Source organism: Phyllostomus hastatus, unplaced genomic scaffold (genome assembly GCF_019186645.2).
Source record: "Phyllostomus hastatus isolate PE091 unplaced genomic scaffold, TTU_PhHast_1.1 phas_contig_58, whole genome shotgun sequence".
Lineage (NCBI taxonomy): Eukaryota > Metazoa > Chordata > Mammalia > Chiroptera > Phyllostomidae > Phyllostomus > Phyllostomus hastatus.
The window spans coordinates 31,410,313-31,434,466 of NW_025333916.1; the positions used below are offsets into that span (position 1 = coordinate 31,410,313).

Sequence of the window (24,154 nt, forward strand, 5' to 3'; positions counted from 1 at the left end):
TCTAATCTACCAACCGTTGACTCTTCAATAAAGAACCTGATTTTTTAAACAAAATGAGAACTATATATTCTAATGTGTGCTTTTCTTCAAAATAATGTTTTTCTGTGACTATACCTTTCACCTCTTGCTAAAATTGCTGTGTGTGTATATGTGTGTGTGTAACACAGGGGTAAGCAAAGTAGGTTTACAGCTGTGAATATGTGAAACAGTTTATTCTTGTATGATTTATCAACACATTGTATGCAGGAAACGTATTTATACGTTTTACATTGACTGGTAGTAGAGCGCGCGGTAAAAACTACCTGCAAACAATGTGTTAATTACTGTATTATTTTCCATATGCGCAACTGCAAACCTACTCCATATATAGTGTTTGTGTATATGTGTATATGTGTACAATGTCTTTCTGTGACCACGTGCTTCATTTCTTGCCACAGTTGCTTAGGAGCCACTCCAGGAACAACAGAGCCTCTCTGGCTACTCTTCCTATCAGGGGTGTCAAATATGCCTTAACATCAAGGGTGACAGTGTGGGTTGGCTATGTATGACTCCTTCTACTCCCCCATTAACAATTCATTTATTCCTGTATTTTCCTTTTCTGATCTGAGACAGCCTAGAAATCTTTCTCAAAGAAGTGCTCCAGACAGAATGAATCAGAGCTGGCACTTGAAATGGAGCCTACTTGCCAAAGCTTCTATGAACATAACTTGATTTCACCCCACTGTGATACTCAGTGCTGTATCTACTTGAATTCATGGGGCACAACCTTCATCCGGTTCTGTTCCTTGGACTCTCTATCAGTGCTACATAATAAGATGCAGGACGGAGTTAGTGGACATGATTTTGCTCTTCCAAGGACTGACTCTTGCTGCGGTTTGCCAGTACTTACTGATCTGAAGCTCCTCCAGCATGAAGACTGGTAATAGGAGTCAGCTCCCAATGAAAGAACCAAATGTATAAAAATAACATTAACAGACTCTGAAAATAAATCTAAAAGAGGATTCCCCAAACTCTTTGGGCAGCATGGATACATCATTAAAATAAGAGTTTACCCTCCTAGGTCATTCAAACACATGAAAGGATGACGGAAAGCATTCTTTTACACCCCACATTTCTTCTTGGTTATCTTTAGAGTCTGATTATTCCCTGGATGCTTAGGTCCTTATAAAAATGAAAAAGAAAAGAAATATTTTCTATAACACATATCTGGAAGTTTTAATTTTAGATTTACAGTTTTACATTTCTGTGCCAGTATTTCTGGGTTTCCATTTTGCTCTGTTTCTAGAGTCTTCCTTTTTTTCCCTCCTATCTCTCTCTCCATTTTGACTTGGAAATTGTTTTAGATCTTTAAAAAAAGCCATTCACCAAATTTCCTTTCCTTTATTTGGTCTCAAATTATTTTAATAAAGCATCTTCTCTGTTCATTGTTTCTTCTTTCCATTTGATTTTTTACTTGCCTCCCTCAACCCACTATGAGCAAGCATTTATATTTTCCATTAAGTACAGCTTCCCCCAATCACTATAAACATTATATGAAAGTAGTAAGTTAATAAATAGATTAAGACTTCAATTAACTGTGCTAATACAATTAGAAATGGCAGAGATAATTCCAAGAGACTGATTTTTATTTTAATGTGTTTTTCATATGTATATTTTAATGTGAGCTTTCATGATATCATTTTTCAGCCACACTGTTTCAAACTAAACAACGGAGGTACTTTGCGCTGATCGAATTCAGGCTGAGTTGTCTGGACTTCTAGCCGCCCAGTCTTTTCTGTTAAGGCCCCTTCAGAACACTGAGCATCTCCTCTCAGAATGAGACCACACCTTGACCTGCCTCCTCCTGTTTTTGATCTTCTCTTTTCCAAACCATAATTTCCTGATGAGTATACTTTGTTTCTAAATGAGCATCCTTCTGTTGGGCAGTAAAAATAAGTGAGGGTCAGATAAAATTTTGAAAAGTGTAAACAGACATTTGCATGGCTCAATTAATTAGTAATATGCTATGCAATTGAACTTGAGAGTAAAACATGAATACTGAAGATCAATTTTAGTGTCATATGCTACAATGTTGGACACTTTCAGACTACTGTAACAGGATGTGTTTTCAGGGAACTTAAATCATTTTTGTAAAATCAGTCTTACCCAAAACTGAGTGGTAGTTGAAAGCATTAGGGAAATTTGGGTCATAAACTGCTTTCGCTGGTTGACTCATACCTTGTCATTTTTACAGGGTAGGTGCTTATCTTTAAGTCAGGTGATTATGTAACCAGTCTTAACTACTATTGCTCACCTGTCCTTATCTGTTTACCTGATATGGTTTGCACCTGTCTGACAGAAACTGACCCATTTTTTTTTTTCAAAGCTAAAAATCAATTCAACCACAGAGGGTATCAAAACTTTTGATCTGACCATAAATTAAAAGTTCAGATCAGGTCACTTACCTTAAACTTGACTGTGAAATTAACCATATCTTCAAAAGTCTGGATTAAACAATATTCCAGATAATTTTGCTTGTTTAGATTCTTCTCCTTTAACCTTCTTCCTTGCTGTTTATTCCTATAAACTATTCCTGTTAAATAGTAATTGTTCTAAGTGTCACATCAGGAAAAGCTCTTGGATGTCTTATCTGTCAGATTATTCAAATAATTTCTCTATTGTCTATTCCTATTTGGCATTAATTTGACAATGGTTTTTTTTCTTTTGTGGGTGTTTTCCTTTAAAAAGAAAGTAGTCTGTTCCATCCATTTCCCGTTTCCCCCAGCTTCTACTCTTTGGCTTGGAACTGACTTCTGTGTTAAGTGCAGTTAAGAAACTGGTCTTTATTATTTCCATAACACTTCCTTCTGCACAAAATGACGAGTGAAATGGCTTCTTTGGCCTTGCAATTTTTCAATATGTTCTTAATTTTCTAATACTGACAATATTTCTGACTTTAGAAATCAGTAAGAACATGAATGAAATTACTTTTTCATAAATGTTTTTCATGTATACAGCTCAGAGATCTTAAGAAGAAAAAAGCAGTATAAGTCTCATATTCTATATATAGGTTTTGCGTGGCTTTCTACTGTAAATTTTGGTAAAGTCTAAACTTTTTTTAAAGATTTGTAAGTGTATAAATTGAAGGTTGAAGACTGATCAGTCATTAACTTGTAATTCAATTGTTGATTGAAATTATTCCTTGGGCCCTCGGCCAATACCTTTGGATACATGGTGAACTAGACCCAGAGTTTAGGGTGTGAGCTATCCACAGGGGAGAGACATGCTTACAAATGTTAGCAGGCCCACAGCCTTTGTTCTTTTTCTTTTAAATCCATATTAGAGAAACACAAACTGTCGCCACCCCCTGAGTTACTTCCATCCATGGGAACAGTCTGATTTATTAGACTGGTGAAGAATTTGACATTCACTTGGGTAAAGCTCTACGTTAGAAGCCACGCTCACATGTTACCTTGTTCTCTTCACTGTCATTTCTCACTCTCATTACCCACCCCCTCAGTGGACCAGGCCCTGAGTACAGGCGGCCTGTTCTCCTTTGTGTTCACCCTCCTGGCTTTCAGGGCAAGAGGGAAGCTTCACTTTATTGTATAACCAATGAGTAAGTGTCCTGAGCAGGCAGCCTCCTCTGTCTGCTCCGTCTCAGGACTAAGACTTGAGAGGGAGTATCAGAAAGCCTGATTCTGGCTAAAGGTCTCTGCTCTGATACTACAGCTGATACAGGTTCAAGTTGTCAAATACACAAGATGCAGTAGGCTTTCAGTTAATACTATTGGTTTAGATTTATAGAAGAATACAGGGCAAGAGATACATCAGGTGAAGCATCTGCTTGTCATGCAGTGGCCCAGCCCTACCCAAATATGCAGCTTGTTTTGCTCCCTCTTGTATACTGTACGGCTGCTGTGGACAAGAGCTAAGTGCATGGGTGTCACCTTAACACAGAACCTGTGTCATTTGTTTCCATCTGACCTTGCAGAGCTGCTGAAGCTATAGAAGCCCAGGCCTCCGTGCCACCCCACGGCTCCTCTGCCCAGGTACCAGTAGACAAGGTGGGCATAGCATTCCACATTCATCTTTACTCTGTTGTGTTTAGACTCTGAGATGATTCTTCCAGGCAGTCCTGGGCTAGCCTGGACCCGCTCTTAACCATTTACTCATAATGTCCAATCCAGATTTGTCAACAACAAAGATAAAATCTTGATCCTTATCTGAGTCTTGTGTATGTATACCATTTTCCGAATAACACATCATTTGTGGAGGTCCCTGAGGAGCCAGACACACTCCTTTTCCTCTGAGTTTGGGACAGCTGAGACACACCAACTACACCCAATTGACACCCATGGGCTGGTGTACTTCAGAGGTTTTTCACTTCACCAATCAAATGGAGAAATTGTCTTCCCATGGAGTTACTGTCAGCAGCCCAGGAGTGGGATCAGAGGTCTCCTTATAGACATCAATACAAAGAAGTAGGACACCTCTATTTTAAGAGGAAGTTTAATGCTATCATAGAAAACCAATCCAAAGTATAGTAGAATTCCAAATAAAGCCATGTTCAAGGATACCTGGAAGATAACTGCTCCCTACTGCCGTGAGAATTTGAGCTGAGATGTGAAGGATGAGTTGGAATGTTTTATGGGACGATCAGAGGGAAGGCGTTCCATGTTAGGGTTTTGCAGGAGCCCAGGGGGAACTGAGCAATATCATGGGAATTGTGCACCTTTCTCCAAATCTCATACTGACACTATTACTAAATCAGTACTTTCCCTCTCTCAAAGTAACTCATTGATTTACTTAGATTTTATAAGCTTTTGAAATTGGACATAAAGATAGATACTCAGTCTTTACTGAGCAATGCTGCTGAGATTTCAGAATGCAGCGGTGAACAGGACAGACAAGGTCCCTGCTCACACAGAGCTTACATTCTAGAGCAGAACTGTCCACTCAAGTCACTGCCAGCAGCGTGTGGCTGTCCAGCACTTGAAATGTGGCTCATCCCAATAGAGATGTGTCAGAAAAGCAATGTTCAAACTGAATTTCAAAGACTATATCAAAGAAAAGAATGCAAAATATCTCATTGATATTTTTAATACCAATTACATGTTGAAATGATGTTTTACTTGTATTCAGTTAAATAAAATATACAATTAAAATTATTTTTAATTTTATTTTTATACTGTGGCTACTAAAAATTTTACCACTACACAGGTCATTTGCATTCCCATTGATCAGAGCTGCAAGAGAGAGAAGAGTCAAAAATTAACTAGTTCACATTTAAATAAATAAGATGATTTTCCGTGGTGATAATGCTACAAAGAAAATAAAACCAGATGATGCATGCAATAGAGAGTGGCAGAGACTATGTGAAATCAGTCAGCCAAGGAAAACTTTTCTGCAAAATGATTTTTGCTGGCACATGGATCATAGGCAGGAGCCGGCCAGGTGAATTTCTGTGGGAAGAATGGCATTCTAGATAGAGAAGTAGCAAAGGTCCCAAAGACTGGCTTGCCATCTTCAAAAAACCAGAAGTCCAGTGGGATTATATGAGCCACAGGAAGAGTCATAAAAGTGGGCAGAGGAGCTTCCAGACTTGGAAGGGAGACCAGCTTTATTCAAAGTGCAGTGGGAAACCACAGATGCATTCCTGGGAGAGTGGTGTGAACTTACTTACATTTTTAGAAAGGTCTCTCTATCTGCTTTAAGGAAAAGCAAATGAAAATGGGCGAGAATGGAAGCAAGAACACCAGAGGCCACAACGGTAGTGCTGTTTGAAGATATCGGTGACTTGGACTGGGATTAGCAGGGGTGATGCAGAAGCGGACAGATGTTGAAAACACACTTTCCCCTTCCAGCTTTCAGAACCCTGGTGATGGTTTGGAGATGGGGAGGGAAGATGGAAATGGATAAGAGGACACTCCGGGGTTTCTGGCTTGAGATGTCGGTGGTGGTGCCATTTACTGAGACAGGGAAATTAAGAGAAGAACAGGTTGGGGGAGGGAATAGGTATTTTGTTTTACCCGTGTTAAGACTGAGGTTGTTAGGAAATGTCTATGTAAGTTTGGAGTTTGGTGTAGAAATCAGGGTAAGAGATATACATTTGGGAGGCCGCTCATGCTGCTTTAAGCCATCACCTATGTTTCAGTGTATTGTGACTAAAGACCCAAGTTCCGGTATTTTCCCATATTATTAGTTTCTTACTAAAATATTCTTTTCAGTTGGATTCCAAGTTCAGTTGGATTCCATGGACTTTACCAAAAGGCTGCTAATGTTAATGTTTCCTAGAGTGAAAATAAATAGTATGTTCATGGCGTAGGGTGAGAACCCGAGGTATAGGAAGTTCCAGTGCCGAACAGTGGGCCAGAGCCCAGGAGGCTGCTTAAGGCTTTTAAAAGGGGCCCGTGGGGACAATGAGATGTCACCAAACTGGCCAACTCCTCTCTAGGCTAAAGCTTTGCTGAACAAGCTTCTATCCTTCTCTCCATTCTTGCTTTTTGCAGGCTCTTGGGACTACACTAACAGCATCATTGTTACTGCTAGTTTTCAAAGAATGGGGGAAAAAGAAGCATCAAAGGCAGGAAATCATAAAAAGTGGGGGAAATTGCTTTATTGGCCCTCAGCTGGAGTCTACAAATTAGAGAATTATACGGCAAGGCATTAAACAGGGGCACGAGAGATACAACAACTCTGATTTTATTCATCATGGCTGAGGAATGAAACTCTTTCGGAATGCTCTGGGAACCTCTGGGGCCTCCTAAGTGGAGAAGTGATACAGCACAAAGCCGTGTAGTCTGACGACGCTTCAGCTAGCCTTGAAAAGAGGAGAAGGCACAGCAGCTTCCTACCGATGTGTAAGGGTAGTGGCCTATCCTGTGAATCCAAGGCACGACTCTTTTAGGTGAAAAGGCCCTTAGGAAAAATGGTAATTAGATGAGGCAAGATTTCAGCAGTTAGTCTCCAGCTGAGGAAAGCATTTTTCTTCCCCACTGCTAAATAGCCACTTTGGGACCATGATGACACTCTGAGAGGGCCATAGTCTGAGACAATTGCCATCCCTTGATTGTGGTATTTGCAGCTGCCAAGCAGTCAATTCACAAACATTCATTGAGGACCTGCAGAGTCTCAGCCCCATAGTAGAAGCTGAGTGGCACACGTGCACAGTCCAGGCCCCTCCCTCTCACGGCCCGGCCAGCTACGGTTTTAGTAGTCCATACAGCACGTCTGATCTCAGGGAAGACTCTTTGAGCCGGGGTAACAAAAAAATCTATCTAACAGCAACATTTTAAACAGCATATTGGCTCATTTATAATGGCAAAACATTTCCCTTTGAAGACTATTTTCATCCAGGGAAACAAACAAACAAAAAAGTTGCTCAGGTTGAGAGGGGGTGAATAGGGAGGGTGGGGCATGGGGGTCATGCCATTTTTGGTCAAAAACTGCTGAACACTCAGCATGGTGTGGGCAGGTGTGCTCATAAATCACCCATCATGGAATGGGCAAATGTGTTGAAAGAGTCTTCAAAAAAGAGCCACTGAAGCCAAACACAGCCTCTCACAACACCACCAGCAGGCGCACTGATACGTTCCTGGAACGGGTTCCTGGAACACTCACCCAGTGGGGGAAGCCTATAGTACAATGGGCCCTCCCTCCAGAAGATAATTCCAGTTTGTTTGAGTTTTTTGGTTCCCCCTTGTAGACCCCCCCAAAATTAGCTAATACTATAGAACAATGTAATGATATAATGCGTGGCAAGATGGAGGAATAGGTGGATGCACCATACCTCCTCGCACAACCAAGATTAGAACAACAATAATTTACAGATAGAATAACACTCAGAACTGATAGAGGATTTATCTGAATGGAAGTCAGACAGCCAAGAAGTTGAAGTAGACCTGTACATCCAGACTGGTAGGAGACGACGAGCCGGGCGGGCACGGGGCTGGTGCGGATCGGCAGCACGCGGAGGTCGGGGAAAATTTGGTGCGAAATCGGCGCAACAGCCATCCTCGGTGCAAGAACGCAGCAGTGATCCCTGAGTACGCAAGCTGCGGCTGGCGGACCCGGTGAGGCAGTGATTGTGGACCAGGGCAGAGCTCACAGCCCAGGATCCCAGAGAAGGGTCTGAGCCTAGGAGAACGGAACTACCGCCATTGTTCCCTCCCGTCCCGCTCCCACCCCCGCCCCCACATATAACGTCACAATCTAGTGACTGGGGTGCCCAGCCCCAGTGAGCACCTAAGGCTCTGCCCTCCACCATAACAAGAGCAACCAGACCAAAAGAGAGAGAGAGAGAGAGAGATGGCTCAAATAGAAGAACAAATCAGTGCCCCAGAACTCATCCTTTTGAGCGACCAAGAAATAGCCAATCTATCAGATGCACAGTTCAAAACACTGGTGATCAGAAAGCTCACGGAATTGGTTGATTTTGGGCACAATTTAGATGAAAGGATGCAGGTTACCATAAAAGAGATGCAGGAAGATACACAGAGGAGAGCCAATAGTGAAAGGAAGGAATCTGAGTCTCAAAACAATACAATGGACCAGAAGGAAGATAGAATCAACCAAGCAGGAAAGCATGATGAAATAAGAATTCAAAAAATCGAGGAAAAGCTTAAGAGCATCCAGGACACCTTTAAACGTACCAACATCCGAATTATAGGGGTACCAGAATGGGAAGGGGAAAAGCAACAAATTGAGCACATATTTGAACAAATAATAAAGGAGAACTTCCCCATTCTGGCAAAGGAAATAGACTTCCAGCAAATCCAGGAAGCTCAGAGAGCCCCAAAGAAGTTGGACCCAAGAAGAAACACACCAAGGCACATCATAATTACATTAGCCAAGGTAAAAACGAAGGAGAGAATCCTAGAAGCAGCAAGAGATAAGGGGACAGTCACCTACAAAGGAGTTCCCATCAGACTGTCAGCTGATTTCTCCAAAGAGACCTTACAGGCAAGAAGGGGCTGGAAAGAAATATTCCAAGTCATGAAAGACAAGGACCTACATCCCAGATTGCTCTATCCAGCAAAGCTCTCGTTTAGAATGGAAGGGCAGATAAAGTGCTTTTCAGATAAGGTCAAGTTAAAGGAGTTCATCATCACCAAGCCCTTATTTTATGAAATGCTAAAGGGACTTATCTAAGAAAAGAAGATAAAGAAAAGACATGTATTGTAAAAGGTCAGCAAACTCACAATTATGAACAACCACACCTAAAGCAAAACCAAAAGAAACTAAGTAAACAAGTAGAACAGGAACAGAACCACAGAAATGGAGGGCACATGAAGGGTTAGCAGCAGGGGGGTGGGAGGAGGAGAGGGGGAAAAGGTATAGAGAATAAGTAGCATAGAATGTAGGTTGAAAATAGATAGGGGGAGGGTAAGAAAAGTACAGGAAATGTAGAAGCTAAAGAACTCATAAGTATGACACGTGGACATGAACTAAAGGGGGGAAACATGGGTGGGAGAGGGGGTACAGGGTGGAGGGGAGAGAAGGGGGGAAATGGGACAACTGTAATAGCATAATCAATAAAATGTAATTTGAAAACCTTAAAAAAAACAATGTAATGATATAATGCATAAATTTGGTAAATGAAATATATAATATATACAAATGTGTAAACAGATGTCTCAGTTTAAAAGTGAGAAATTTTAATAATAAGCAAGCCATGATTGGTTTGAAATGGAGTTATTTTTTTAAACCATCTTAGTATGATAAGAACATTAATCATGTTATTTTCCTTTTCAATGTTATATTTTAACTAAATACCAACTTACATTTACTTCCTTTGTTAAAAATTAGATTAAATACTGGAGAATGGCAGCTTAGATGTTATTGGTATATTTTATGAATTACTATAAGCTCTAACTAAATTCTCCCTCATTGAGATACAAACTTAAACTTGATATTTCAATGGTTACTTAGTATCTTCAATAAGGTATGTGTATTGGGAGGTGAGTACTACGGGCCAGTAGGAAGGAACCTAAAAGAATGATTTTGCTTTTGTTACAAAAGAACTACAGTGTCCCATTAAGATTTTTTCTGCATGTTCTTGTCAGAGGAAGACTTCTTTCCTGGCACCCTGACTGCCAGCCAGTTACATGATCACTCTTCGGGAAGCACAGGAGACCCACCTGAAAGTGGGGAGAGGGTTTTGTTTAACTTCCTGCTCAGAAACCTGGATCCCCTGTTAAAAGCCCATCCGATTCCTTCCACACTGAGCATCCAGGCAGTTTCCTGTCTCTCAATGTCCAGAATAAGACAGAAATGAAAGAAAAATGACAAAAGAGGTATCTGAAGCTCAGAAAACACTATCCCCATCTGAGCTGACTTGCCACCATCTGGGGAGACCCAGTGGAGATTTTTGTATTCCTGCACTTAGCAGAGCAGCCCATAATAACTCCTTGAATAAATGAACACAGAGATAATAAATGACACAAATGGGCAGAGGGCTGAAAATCCACGAGCTAAGAAATAATGACATTGTCAGGGAGGTTTTAGAAAATGGGAAAAGGCAGAAAAATGAAGTATAGATATAAACACTGGAAAGATATTTAAATATTGGGTGATTTGTTCGCAAAACACACATTCATAGCATCCTTACCATCCCCAGTGGGAGGCAAATGTCCTTGCTTTCATTTTCATTTTACATTAAGGACAAGGGATGGTTCAAGATCAAATGATTATTGAGGGTAAAACCACTAGTACATGGCAGTCACAGAAAATGGACACATATCTTCTGATTCATTCAATGGTCATTTCCAAACACCACTGTTGCCTTAAGGGAAACTGCCTCCAACAGAGATCAACACCTTCTACTGCAGTTCTAATTTGCATTCACCTTCCTTAAAACTCTCTAATTTCAGGGGTTTTTTCACCATCTCTCCTTCCACCCTCATTCCCTAGCTATTGAGGGGAATCCTAGCAATTGTCCAAATATTCTTACTAAGGAACCTCACTTAAAAAAGTGTTCCCCCCTCAGGTTTAATTTGACTCTTGGTGTAAGCATATCAGTGAGAGAGATGGTATGTCCACACCTAGTGCCCAACACCAGATGTTACTCACAAAAGCAAAACAAGGCACACCCTTTCTCTCTCTGGAGCACGCCTTTCCTTCCCATTTTCTTCCCTCAAGGTGCGTGCCTTTGCCATATTTCTGCTGAGCTCCAAGGACGCTTCTTTTGCCTCTGTAACTAGCATCCTGAGTCCACACAGCCTAGCCAGTCCACTTCTGCTACCTCTCTGACTTTCTAAATAAAGGGGGGTTTTTTTGTATTTGAAAAAAAGAAGCAAAATAAAATGGCTTATGGCCTGGTTTCCACAGAATAATACAAAAATCAAGAACAGCTCTGATCATGCAAGAGTAAAGTCAGTATTTAGGAGTAATAGGTCTGTTTGACAGGCAGCATTGCATATAAAATTTCGATGACATATTAAAAACCAAGTAATTTGGTAGAGAAATGAGAGGACAAAAAAGCAGAAGTCTATGGAAACTAGTGGATCTGGTGTCCTTTGAGAGAAAAAAACATGCAGAAAGAGTCCAGAAACTTCCAGAGAGCCACCGATTGAGTGCAGGTGCAGCCAGCCTTGCCAGGCAGTCAGGAGAAGAAAACGCTCAAAAGAAAACCACGTGTACAAACTCTGCCCTTAGGAAACTTACCTTCTGGCAGGCTCGGACCCATTTCACTTCACTTTATGTAATTGTAAAAATGCCTCCATAAAAGCAAAGCCTGGGTGAAAACATTTGTCAATATTATTTACTCAGTTTAATGTACTCAAGCACTGCACGAAGTAATTTCTTTAAATACCTACCAATGTGAGACACGTAGGTCCGAGTGGACAGTGCCCGCCCACCTAACTCCTCGCTCCAGTTCCGTCCTGACTGCCTGTGTCAGCAGCTGAGTCCCTGAGTCAGTGACTTCCTGACGGCCTCCGCACTCTGCCCATATGTGCCTTTTTCCCCGTTCTTCTCCTTTGCCCCTGCTTCTTTCTTTCTTGTTTTCTTTTTGCTCCATCTCTTTTTCTCCTTGTTCCTCCTCAGGAGCACTGGGAGGAACATCTTCATCTTGTTGACAGTATTTTGTTTGCATCCTGACCTATAAAGAAATGACAGGACCGGAATAGGTACTCAGGAGTGTCCTGGTACCCGTGAGCAGAAAGAATTAGTTCCATCAGGAGAAAGCCTTTGTCACTGATGGTTTTGAACTCATGCAACGGACTTTTTAGTGCACAACACAGGTGCTTAATCATTAGTTTTGCTCTTCTGATAGAGCTGGGGGAGACAGACAAGCAAAGTTAATATCCCAGAGATGGTCAAAGCTAGGATGCTCAGAGAAGATGTAATTGAAAGGTACCACTGCTGAAATTTCTTTTTTAATCTTCTGTCAGTAGTTGCTATAATACTAGAGACAGTAGTGGTGGTGGTAGTAATAATAATAGTTAGTATTCATTGAGCACTGACTGCATGTCAGGCATTGGTCCATGTGCATTAACTCATTTAAACCTCCCAACAACCTAAAGAGGTAAAAATTATTATGACCCTCACTTCACAGTCCAGGAAATTGGGGCATTGGGCTTAAGGGACTAACCCAAGCAAGCACAGATTGCCTAGTGTAACATTTTCTCTGAGCAGGAGGACAGGCTATTTCCCAAAAAGATTCTAATGAAATGAGGCAGTCCCATTTGCTTTTAAAGATGAGCCCTGTCATATCCTGATTGTTAGTACTCTTAAACCTGAGACAAGAGAGGCACCTTTGAATACATCTTAGCTGCATTCAGCTTCAGCCCAAAGTTTCCCCTTCAGAGTGCCTCCCTGACCACCTCTTTGTCTTCTCTCTCTCTGACCCTTTGCTGTGCTGGGTTTTCATTCTAAGCACTTCTCACTACCTGACTGTGTTAGTCTGCTGGTACCATTGACTAGGTGGCTTACGCAACAGATGCTTATTGTCTCATAGTTCTGGATGCTAGAGGTCCAGGAGCGGAGTGCCAGCATGGAAGAGTCCTAGTGAGAGCCCTCTTCCTGGTTTCCGGATGGCTGCCTTCCCACTGCTCACTCACATGGTGCTTCGTGGTGAATGTACACGGAGAGAGACAGACAGACAGGGGAAGAGAGAGATTCCTCTTTCTATAGAGGCTACCAGACCACCAATCCTATTAGATTAGGACCTCACCCTTATGACCTCAGTTAACCTTAATCACTTTCTGAAAGCTCCATCACCAAATGCAGTCACGTGAGGGTTCAGGGCTTCAGCATAAGAATCGTTGGGTAGGAGCACAATTTAATCCATAGCACTAGCCTGGTTGCTATTTTAATATTTAATACACATTCATGTGTTTATTGCATGTCTCCCTCACCCACCTGCTAAAACGCTGCCTCACACATGATAGGTGCTCAGTAAATATTTGTTGGATTCACAAAGAATGAAATCATCCCTTTTCTCTCCTGTACACTGTAAAATACACGTGGTGTAAATGAGGGAGAGAAAGAACCCATCTCGTGTAATCTTCCAAACTTTTGAAGCTACTCTTCACTCCTGGGTGAATTTATGGTCCCTTCGGCTGACAGCCTGGGCATCGTCGTGCCACTGTTCAGAGCCCCTCCTGGAAGGACGCAGAAGCAGGTGCACTGAGGAATGAGGAATGAGGGCATGGCTTCTGTTGTTACCAGAGGGTGGGGGTGGAAGAGCAGGAAGAGAGAACAGGTCTACAGTTGAGGAATGGCTTCTCCCCGATCATTCAACCCATCCCCCACTCCAGGAACTTGCCTTCTGTCAATTCATGTTGGCTCCACCTCCAGGGACCAGCCTCAGTGCACTTTTCTTGCTTGGCATGTTGTGGAACTAGGAATGTCCATTTGGAAATTCATGTCAAAATGTGCATGCATGCTCAGGTTCTAAGGGTAACTTCTCCCAGGCATAGTACACCTTGACTTGGGCCTCCATGTAGGAGAAGAGACTATTTGGCAACAAAACTGGATGTTTCTTAGGAGGGAAACCCTTCCAGGTTTTATGGAAGTCCTGGAGTTCTCCCACTGCCTGTCTGAGCGTGGAGCTCAGCATTGATGATGCTACCACAGGTGCCGGCAGAGATGTTGGGGTAGGGCTTTAAGTAACAGCCAAAATCCACACTGAGCATCCCCCCGAAGCCTGTCAAGGATCACGAACCATGTTTATACAAGTGCATCTGCTAGTCACAGCTTACATTTCTATGGAAACATTGGTGTTAATGTTAACTACCTGATTTTATCTTCCTGATGATAAAAAACTGACCTTCTCGAGGGCGGGGACTGATTTTTCAGGCTGATTTTCTTCAGCCCGCCACTAAGTAATACGTATTTGTTGATTGGATGAGTGATCGTGAATCATGATATGACATGAAGGTATTTTATTGCCATTTTATAGATGAGAAAAAAATCACTAAGTGTATCAAGTTTATGCATAGTTTGTAGGAAATCTTAAGATCTGAGTAAGATGAACCCAAATCTCACATTCATGGAAATTCTGCTTAGCAAGGATCCTGCCTGAATATGAGTTTCATAAAGGCAAATTATTTGTTTCAATAAACTCCAAGTACCTAGGACAATGCCTAACATATATTAAATACTTAAATATTCGAATGATTTGAAAAAATGAATAGAAATGTTCCAGGTTTATCTCAAAATGGGCCTCACAGGACACTCTTCCGTATCTTCTCCAAGAAGCCTCTCGATATTTATCCGAATATGTTCAGTAAGAGAGAAATCACTAATGTTTTAGGTATAAAACTTTCATATTTTGATAGTTCTAAATGTTGAAAGTTGTTTTTGTAGGCTTGGAATATTTTACGGCTTTTCACAATAAAATATTTTCAGGTCTCACTGATAAAAAACAGTGAACAAGAACAGGACTGAAGACAGCCGTAAGACCTGATGGGAGAGAAGTCTCATCAGGCTGCAGTGACATCGCAGTTATGAAACCGGAGATGGATCTCTGGGTCTGTGGTGTTCCGCAGGCGGTTCTCGGTGGCACCACGTGAGAGTGTGGGACGTGCTTTGCTGAAATCCCATTTTGCCCGGGTCTGTGGCGTTCTGCTGCCTGCTGGGCTGGCAGCTCTGTCAGTCATAATAGCTGGTGGTGACGCAGCACCGATTGAGACCGGCTCTGTTTCCAGTCCTGTGTATGTGTTAACGCAGCCCGTCCTTACAACAGCCTCTGCTATTCGTATGTCCACTGACAATGAAAAAAAACTAAGGAAAAGCTAAGGAACTTGTCCAGGGTCCCACAGCGAGGAAGTGGTAGAACGAACTCGGATCCCAGCAGCCCAGCTCCCAGGGCGGCACATTTAGACGCAGCGCCGCGCCGCGCCGCACGCTGCCCACACACGACACACGAACTTGTGACTCATGCCGCCCCCCACGCCCTCCACAGAGCTTCATTTCGCCCTCTTGTGCTCCAACACCATCTGCTAACTGGTCAGTTTCGAAATGTTTTCAGGGCCAGTACTAAAATCACCTGGAAGCCAGTTTCAGACGTAGACATGTCCCCCATTTTGGAAAGCCACGGATTTTCCCTAGTGGGGTCCCCCGTCAGCAATCCTGCTTCTGCAGCCTGAGTCATCTCCTCGGCTTCTCCGGGTTCTATAGGATGAGTCCTGCACCCATTATTTCTGTTCTTTTTGTTGCTTTTCACCCAGAGATCTCTCCTCTGACACACTCCTCCCACACGTTGAGAATTTCCCCATGCACGCTGTGTCCTTGGTGTATGTAGTGTTATTGGACTAAGAGCTCTCGTTTGCCAGGCTGTGCAACAATGTGCAGAGGTAGGAGACATGTGCTGTTCTTCACCACCTTGGAGTCCTCTCTCGTACTAACGCCTGTCTCTTCAACGTGTCTTCTTAATATTTTCTCTCTCTGCACAAAGCCCTCCATGTTTTTTTTCCATTGATTTAACCTTTCCCCCCGCCCCCGTACTACACTTCCAGCTTTGAACTCTAGTCATCAGACAGGGAATGACATCTCAGAACAAATGCAGGCTTTCCAGGACTGCGATGTGCAGCCATCCCCAGCGGAGAACCCCAGCGGAGCACCGCGCCTGAAGCCATTCCCTCTTGTGTGGCAAGAGACTGGCCTCCCTCCCTCCCTCCCTTTCTTCCGTGCAACTCTCAACTAGAAGCAGAGAAAAGCATGACACTTGTGCCCCTCTAAGATCCATGTCTGATACTTCGTAGTCTCTGGGTATGCATCCTGAGTTTCTTCTCCCATACACCTGTGCGTGACTCACCAGAAACAGCCGGCAGAGGGTAACCAGCACATCGCAGATCTGCATTTGAAGAAGCTGGCACCCCTGGCTGACCAGACACGCATCGAAGTCCCTTACACCTACCACTGTCACCCGTGAATCCCCTGGTGAAAAATACTACAGTTCAAGGACAGGAGCCGGCACACTTGTTCTGTAAAGGGTCTGGATAGGAATTATTTTAGACTTTGTAAAATAATGAAGCAAGTACAGAGTAGTTGCTTCAGGCTCTGTAGAATGTACTCCGCCTTGGTGCAGAATGAAGGTGGCCCTGGACAGTGAGTAAACAAATGAGTGTGGCTTTGTTTCTGTGTAACTTTACTCACAAAAGCAGGCTGCAGGCTGGATTTGGTCCGATGAGTACATAATTTGCCGTTATTAGTGTCAGGAAGGAAGAAGGAGGAAGTAAGGACTGGACCCAGGGAAGGAGGAGAGAGTCACCAACCACACCTCCACTTCTTGCATTTATTTAGTTATTCTCTGGGTCCAGTAAATAAATAACCTCCTGTTCCAAGGGAGTGTGAAACTCTTAAATTAATTTTGGGCCAGAATATCTAATTTTATGTTACCTGGAGTTATTATTCCATTTTGTTCCATTGCAGATATTTAGAGGTAACTTGAAAATAGTTCAGCTTTGCGTTAGATGTGTTAAGAGGCCAACAGCGCCTCCCTCAGGCCATGAGCATGGTGGCAGTCATGCGCAGAGGTATCTAGGCATTGAGACTGGGAAGAGCTCACCCTGCCCCGTGTGTGCTGATTGTTGAGAGATCTGCATTTTCATTTTATTGAAGAGTATCCTTGCACAGGCCTGCAGTTTTTCCACATGCTTTTTGTGAGCACAGCACCTTCCCCCTGCTATACTCTTAATCTAATGTTCTTGCCATTGTTTAGAAAAAAGAAAGCTGGAGTTCGTAAAAAATAATGACTTGGGATTTATTTTCATATTTGTCTGTTAAAAGTGAATAAATTTACCTTATTAAGTTATTATTTAAATGGGTTTTTATTCCCTGGGCAAATCGTAACGAATGACAGGCACATTTGTGTGTGTGTGTGTGTGTGTGTGTAACAGATGCATGCATGTGCAGGTGGGCCCGCAAGAGGAAATTAACTGGGAGGGAAAACATTAAGGTTGGTAACGGTGGGCCATCAATATCATCTATAATGTATGCACACATAGACCTACTCCTTGGCAGTCTTATGGAGGGAGCCAGTGCCCCAGAGATGTGTAACAGAGACACATCAACAATTGTGGATGACACTAATGGAGGAGAGGCCTGAATCAATGCAAATCTGGCCTGCTTAGCAATCTTTGCCCTACTTCCCCGAGAGTTTTGAGAAAGACAACAGGATAGGTTTACTTAACAATAAGGGCAACTGAGCAGCAAGCAGACAGCCAGCCCGCGGGCCAGAAGCAAGTGCCCAGAAAATCGTCACTTACACGTGGAGATGAATTGCTTGGAAGTAACTGAGAGAAGGTCTTAGCAGCAAACTTCATGAGGGTACAGGGGACAGACCGTTCTGTCCACCGCAGAACTGAGGCATACTGCTTTGTGTCCCAAGTCCAAAGGGAGCCCAGAAGCCTGGCCTGGCAGAAAGCTGGTGACTGGGTTTCCTTCCGCCCCCAGTTGTAGTGCTTGCTATTTGACACCCTTTATTGCACACGTCATCTCCAGAGGGAGCCGCTGGGGCTGCCGGCAAGACGCCTGCAAAATGATGTATCAGCAGATGCTTCCAACCGAAGATAACAAATAACTCATCATTCCATTGCCTTCTTTATAAACTGGGTTCTTTAAAACTTTTCACTTACTTGTTAAATTCGAGAGTGTCCTCCTAAAGCCTTGAAATTGAGTCTACAGATTTCCACACAGGGTTATGACCATCCATCACAGTGTTGTCATGTGCCCAGGGTGTGAGGGGAGCCGTGTTTCAGGGCTGGAGACAGGAATGTCACATTCTTCTCCGAGGCTGAGGTGGTCACAGTGCAGAGGGTCACACTGGAATGCTTATGTGAAGGAAGAAGAGAGGGTGGAGAATAGAATCTGGGGTGGGAGGGTTTGAACTTAAGGCTCAGGATAAGGCAGACAGCCTAACAACAAGAAAGACGTGTTCTTATCAGAGAAGGTCCTGGTGGGTGGGACACGGGAAAGGGTGAGGTCACAGACTTGCAGGGCCTGGACTAAGTCACTCTCCTCACCCTGGTCCCAACCCCGGGGACTTGGGAACATATTGTACTTTGTGGGCTTAAAATTCTTGAATTTTAAAGTCAACAGATAGGATCGGTGGGAATTTTCATTGGTTACATAGTATGGAAAGTGCTTTTCCAGATAACACATTGGCAATCCTGAAAATATCACAGGGAAGTTGTAATTTTATGGCAACTTCTAGAGACGAAAAAACAGTCTTGGAAAAATTGTGGATCCTGCCCAGGGACATGTAATTTGGAAGCACCGGGATTCAAATTCAAACCTTCTGGGTCTAAAGCTCACACAGATTTTATTCTGTTTGGTTGCCTCTTGCAGTTGGATGGAAGGCTAGCCTGAGCCAAGAGGAGGACCCTCTGGGAGGCAAGGAGGGGGACAATGCTCCCTGGAAATGTGAGGAATGGCTCAGGGCTAGGAAAGTTGGTTGCAGAATCATCTAACAGCTGGAGTGCAGGTCCAGCCAGCTCTGTGAACTTGAAAAGAGAGACGGTTTTGAGACAGCCATTGCATTAATAGGTAATAGGAGAGAGAACTCTCTGGGGGTGATTAAAGCCACCACGGAGGACAGAGCCGAAGTGGGACAGAGTGAATCTGCAGGAGGCTTGGGTGTTTCGGACTTGGAGTCTCCAGCAGACATCAGTGGAACAGAAGTGGGAACAGTAGGTTGCATGCTAATCGGATTGAGGAGGCCTTCTGATCAGTCTGCAGCCTCCAGGAGGAATCACGCTGCTTCCACAGACAGAGCGCACAGCACATGACCTGCCCTACCGTGCAAAGTTTTCAGGACATTCTGAAACAAACTGAAACTTCCCTGGCTTTCAGTTCCCTGTCGTTTCCTCCTCTCTTCTTTGTTTTCAGTCCCCTGTCCCAGCCCATCACCTTAGAGCACGCCCTGCAGCTTCTATGTTAGCCCCTTTATGCTTCTTCCTAATGTTCCTTAAATGATTACACCACTTTCTCACACCGACTTCCCTTCCTCTGCATATTCAGGAAAAGAGGCCATGTGAACAGTGAGTGCATTTACATTTCTGAGCGGAGAGTCAGTAAACAGGAACTGTTCTTGATTTTTCTACTGTTTCATAAACCCACAGGTACATATACATTTAAAATGCACTAATTTAAAAAAAAATGCTATAATCATTTGTTCTCATTGCTTTGTTTTGCTAAACTAAGAAAAGCTGATGGGAATATGGAGGAGGGAAGAAAAATGGCAAAAGACTGGCGGCTCTGCAGACCAGATGGCCTGAGACGCAGTGACCCGGAGGCTGGTAGGCAGGCCAGGGTGGGGTGAGGGATGCTGGGATCCCAGTAAGAGGGGTGAGAGTGTGGTCCTCACGTCTAAGAGCTGAGCTAGCTTGCGGAAATGCCCCTAAGAGGTTTTCAATCTATTGATCCACCTCTTCATTATGAGTTTCAGGTAGAAAAGGATCATCATTTTAAATACTGTACAGCACTTAACACATTGAAGAGAAATCAATATGTGCTAATTTACATATAGAGCCTAAAGGAGATGTAAATTCAAATAAGTAAAAATGAGCAGGAACCATTATGTTCCACCTCCAACTTCATGATTGCCAGCACCTGTGTACATTTGTGAATGTCACTGCTTGTGTATTTAATGTATACTTCTCTGTAAGTCTGTGAAAACCGACGCCGTTTTATTGAAAGACATTTTTACGTTAGACTGTTCTGATTCTCCTTGGAGTCAGGTTTTCAACCTCGTTGTATTTCTAAGAAGTGAGCGCCACCTTCTGGCTGCTGCGAGTATTGCTGAGCAGCCAAATGGAATAAATAGGATGTTTTTTGGTTTGGTTTTTGTTTTTACCATTCTTAACCAGGTTATGGAATTACATTATCTTCTAGTTCCTAAAGCATAGTAATCATTTTCAATTATTATGACTTCTTGAGCAGTCCCTTTTTCTCCTTTCAGTCCTTATACAATTTGTTTGCAGAATGTTAAGGTTTTATTTACACAGATACAATGTGCACACAATCTGTCTATTCACTTTCCTTGCTGCACAGCCTGGCATTGGGATTGGTGGCTCTCATGGCCAGCGGGGCTGCTCCATCCACAGTGGCTTTGCGGTTCTTCGAGGAAACATTGTGAGCAATCCCAGCACAGTAGGGTTTGTTGCACATCAGCAGCACTTCAAGCTCCTTTAAGCTCCTGTGGACCAGGAACTTCCCAAAGCCGCTGGGCAGCACATGCTTTGTTTTCTTGTTGCTCCCGAACCAGTGCTGGGCATCAAGGTCTGGCCCTTGAATCTTCTGTGCACCCTGTTGTCAGTACCTCTAGGTTCCCACCAGTTACACTGAATTCTGACATATTGGTCTGACTGGTGCTGGATGCACTTCTTGGTCCTCCTTTTGACAATCCTGGGTTTCATGGGGGGTCTGAGGGCAGTGATGGTGCTGAGTTGGTGAGGCCTGCCACCTCAACAGGCATGCTAAGGAAGAGAGGAAGGTGGTGCACGAGACCTGGAAGGACTTCCCATATCTAATTTTTACTCAATAGGTATCAGTGTCTCTAGCACGAACTATAATATAATAATCAGCACTACCCTAGCACAACCCAGGAGTTCCCATATACTCTCCAGGCAGAGACTGGTGCACTGGCCCCAGAATACAGATTAACAATGGCAATGTTCAACCTTTTTCATCCCATGATGCGCATAAACTCATCACAGAACTCTGCGGCACACCAAAACTAGATCATATCTGTTGCTGATCTGACAACATAGGTATAATTTTGATTGAGTCACACTGGTTGGCTGTGGTTGTGTTGGCTGTTGTCATTTTTCAATTTCACAATCTAAAGGAAAAGAAGTCAGTGCCCCTGACTAAATAGTCATGTGTCGCATGTTTGAAAAATTATTGTGCAGCACAGGTTGAGAATCTCTGGGTTAGGAGTTTGGTGGAAATTTGAATCCTGGTTCTCAGGCTCAGAAACTAGGTCTGGGGTGGAGCAGAGCTGTACAAAGAAGCTCTCTCGGTAGAAATGAATTTTGTCCACCCCTCCGTGGGGGCTAAAAAATACATTTCTCATCTGTAAATTAATGACTAGAATTGTCCTTGGTATAAAATCCTGCATGGGTTCCACCTGCACAGTCTGGAGCTTTACCTTTCAGGTTCACGTTCAACCTCTTAGCACATGGCTACAATCCGGGCAGGTTCCACTACATCCTAAAGGTGTTCCTCTTTGATGAGACTGAGAAAACAGGAATCACACAGGGTAGATTTGACAAATGGTATGGTTTACTGTGGTATTGTCATCGTCCCCTGGAGTTTATTTTTTTCTTTTCTGTGAAATTTGTACTTGAAAACTGTTCCAACAATTTAAAATTAGAGGGTCAGATTTAAAAGTTCTTGCACAACTAGCCAAATGTTTTTATTTTGTTGCCTAGAAACAGTGCTTTTAAATCCCAGCTTGTATGGGTCCGTATCCGTTGCTTGGGCTGCATTTAGATGTGGCTTTTTCTCATTGGGTTTGCAAAGCGTGGTGCTGTGTATACATGAAATAGCTGGAACAGGGATCGCGGGCACAGTAGCTCATGACACAAGCATCTCAGAGCCACTTCCCCCTTAATGAGAGAGAACAGAGTCGTTCACCACGGCCAGCTCTCTACTAGGTCACTGTACTTGAATTTCAAGTACAACTTTTCATCTTCCATGAACTACATATACACATTAAAGTTCTAGATTACAAGGTGTGGACTGGATATGTCACTAGAATTTTTATAGCTGTGCAAAACAACAACAACAACAAAAAACCCTACTCTGCTAAACAAAAAGGCTCTGGGCATGGAGTAGTGGGGCCAGGTAACTAAATTCAGCCTCTGTTTAAAGCTCTGAAACACCAGTGTTGGCGCTACCCGCCCTTGGCCATGAGGCTTCTTGACAGAAGGTCTTGGAGTACTTTTCGGTGAGATACCACGCTCTCACAGGCCACAGGTGCAGGCGCTAAGGGATGGGCAGGGTGGAAAAGCTGGATTTATGTTAACAACCTGTGCCTGCTCAGTGCTGCAGAATACTGAAGGGGTGCCCCAGAGCCTCTAGGTATATGGGGGGAAAGGTTCCTTGGAATTTGTGACGTGTGAGCAGCAAAAGGAAAACTCATATGTTTTCCTACTTGTATAGCACACACCCACCACACCTCTACTCGGACTGGGATTCAATTGGTCGGAATGGGGCCCCTGCCTGGGTTTCCCAAGGCTCCCGGGGCCACCCCGCTATGCTGCCAGGGTAGGGACAGATCTGTGCGAACGAGAACGTTTCTCACCGACCGGAGAGGTGAGGTGGCCCTGGGTGAGACAGCCGTGTGTGAAATCACAGATGGGAGGCTCTGAGGAGCAGAGGTGGTCAGGGAAGGAGAACAGGTATCAGGTCAGAGAGCTGGGCAGGAAACAGGAGGGGAGAATGGCCGATCTGAAGTAGGAAGAACTCTGACGACGACGCGGGGAAATGCTCTGAGCCCCGCGCGGCTGCGAGGCCCCACGGCTCCCCTGCACAATGTGCTCGGGCTGAGAGGGGTCGCAGCGGAAGCCACAAGGCCCGGGGCTCAGCGGCCTGTTTCCTGAACAGAACGCAGTTGGCCTCGGCATGCGCCTCACGCTCGCAGATGAAAGAAATACTCAACACTAGTTTGTTGACACATGGACTTAGTATAAAAAATGAGAGAGGAGATAAGAGCCTATGTTGGTGGTTGGTGAATGAATTGTGGGTGCGAACCGTCGTTGGAAGAGCTTGTTAAAACACACATTGACTAGCTCAGCCTGAGACATTTTGGTTCGGCAGGTCTAGGGCGGGGCTCGGAGAAGGGCTACTTCTGAAATGTGTGCGTCTGTGAGATAAAAACACAGGTGGAGAACTAGATATCGCATACCCACAAACTTAAAAGTTGTAGAGCACACTAACAGACTGTTAATTTAAGGAAGCTTGAATCTCCTTCCTGGACAAATAAGCCTATACCTGGACGGTCAAGTTCAAATACAGAGCATTAATGGTTAGGCTTTATCCTCTATCTCAGTGGAGGTCTGTCAGAGGTCTGTCCTCCTACCTCAACAAATACCAAATATGCCTTCCTAATAACCTGGAAGGCCAGATTTATTTTATTTTAATTTTTTATTTATTGATTGATTTTTAGAGAGAAAGAGAGAGAAAACATCAATTTGTTGTTCTGCTTATTTATGCATTCACTGGTTTATCCTTGCATGTGCTCCAACCTAGGATGGAATCCATAACTTTGATCCATTGGGTGATGCTCCAACCAGCTGAGCTATCCAGCCAGGGTAAGGCCAGGTTTAAATTTAGCATTTTCAAGTCTCTCAGTGTCTCTCAAGTCACCCACTCTTCTCTTTCCATCTGCCTCCATCTGGAACCATGAGGCACCTCTGTGCTTGTGTGGGGACATCCCAGGCCACATGCTTAAGTTCTGATCAATCACCATCCACTCTCACCACTGAAGCAGCAGCCCCACAGTCCTAGGACTGTACCCACCCATGACATCTCTGCCCTCTAGAGGGCAGATGGGGAAAAGAGACCGCCTGGGCCATGTTGGTGGGCTTGAGTCCTTTGGGTAAGCCACTCAAAGATTTCAGTTTCCAGGTCACTGTGTAAAAGGAGGCAGTGGGCTCCTTGTGGACATGTTCCCAGGTCCCAGGAATGCTCATCCCAGAGAACAGACAGGGCTGGACAG

At 43.7% G+C, this 24,154-nt stretch overlaps 1 protein-coding gene and 1 pseudogene across 3 annotated transcripts in view; one reads left to right on the forward strand and one right to left on the reverse strand.

The window, feature by feature from the left end:
* Nucleotides 1–24,154, forward strand: part of PDE4D (phosphodiesterase 4D) — a 1,296,708-nt gene that overhangs the window by 571,314 nt on the left and 701,240 nt on the right. The gene's annotated exons all lie outside the window — the stretch shown is intronic.
* On the reverse strand, nucleotides 20,458–23,060 carry LOC123824901 (annotated as a pseudogene).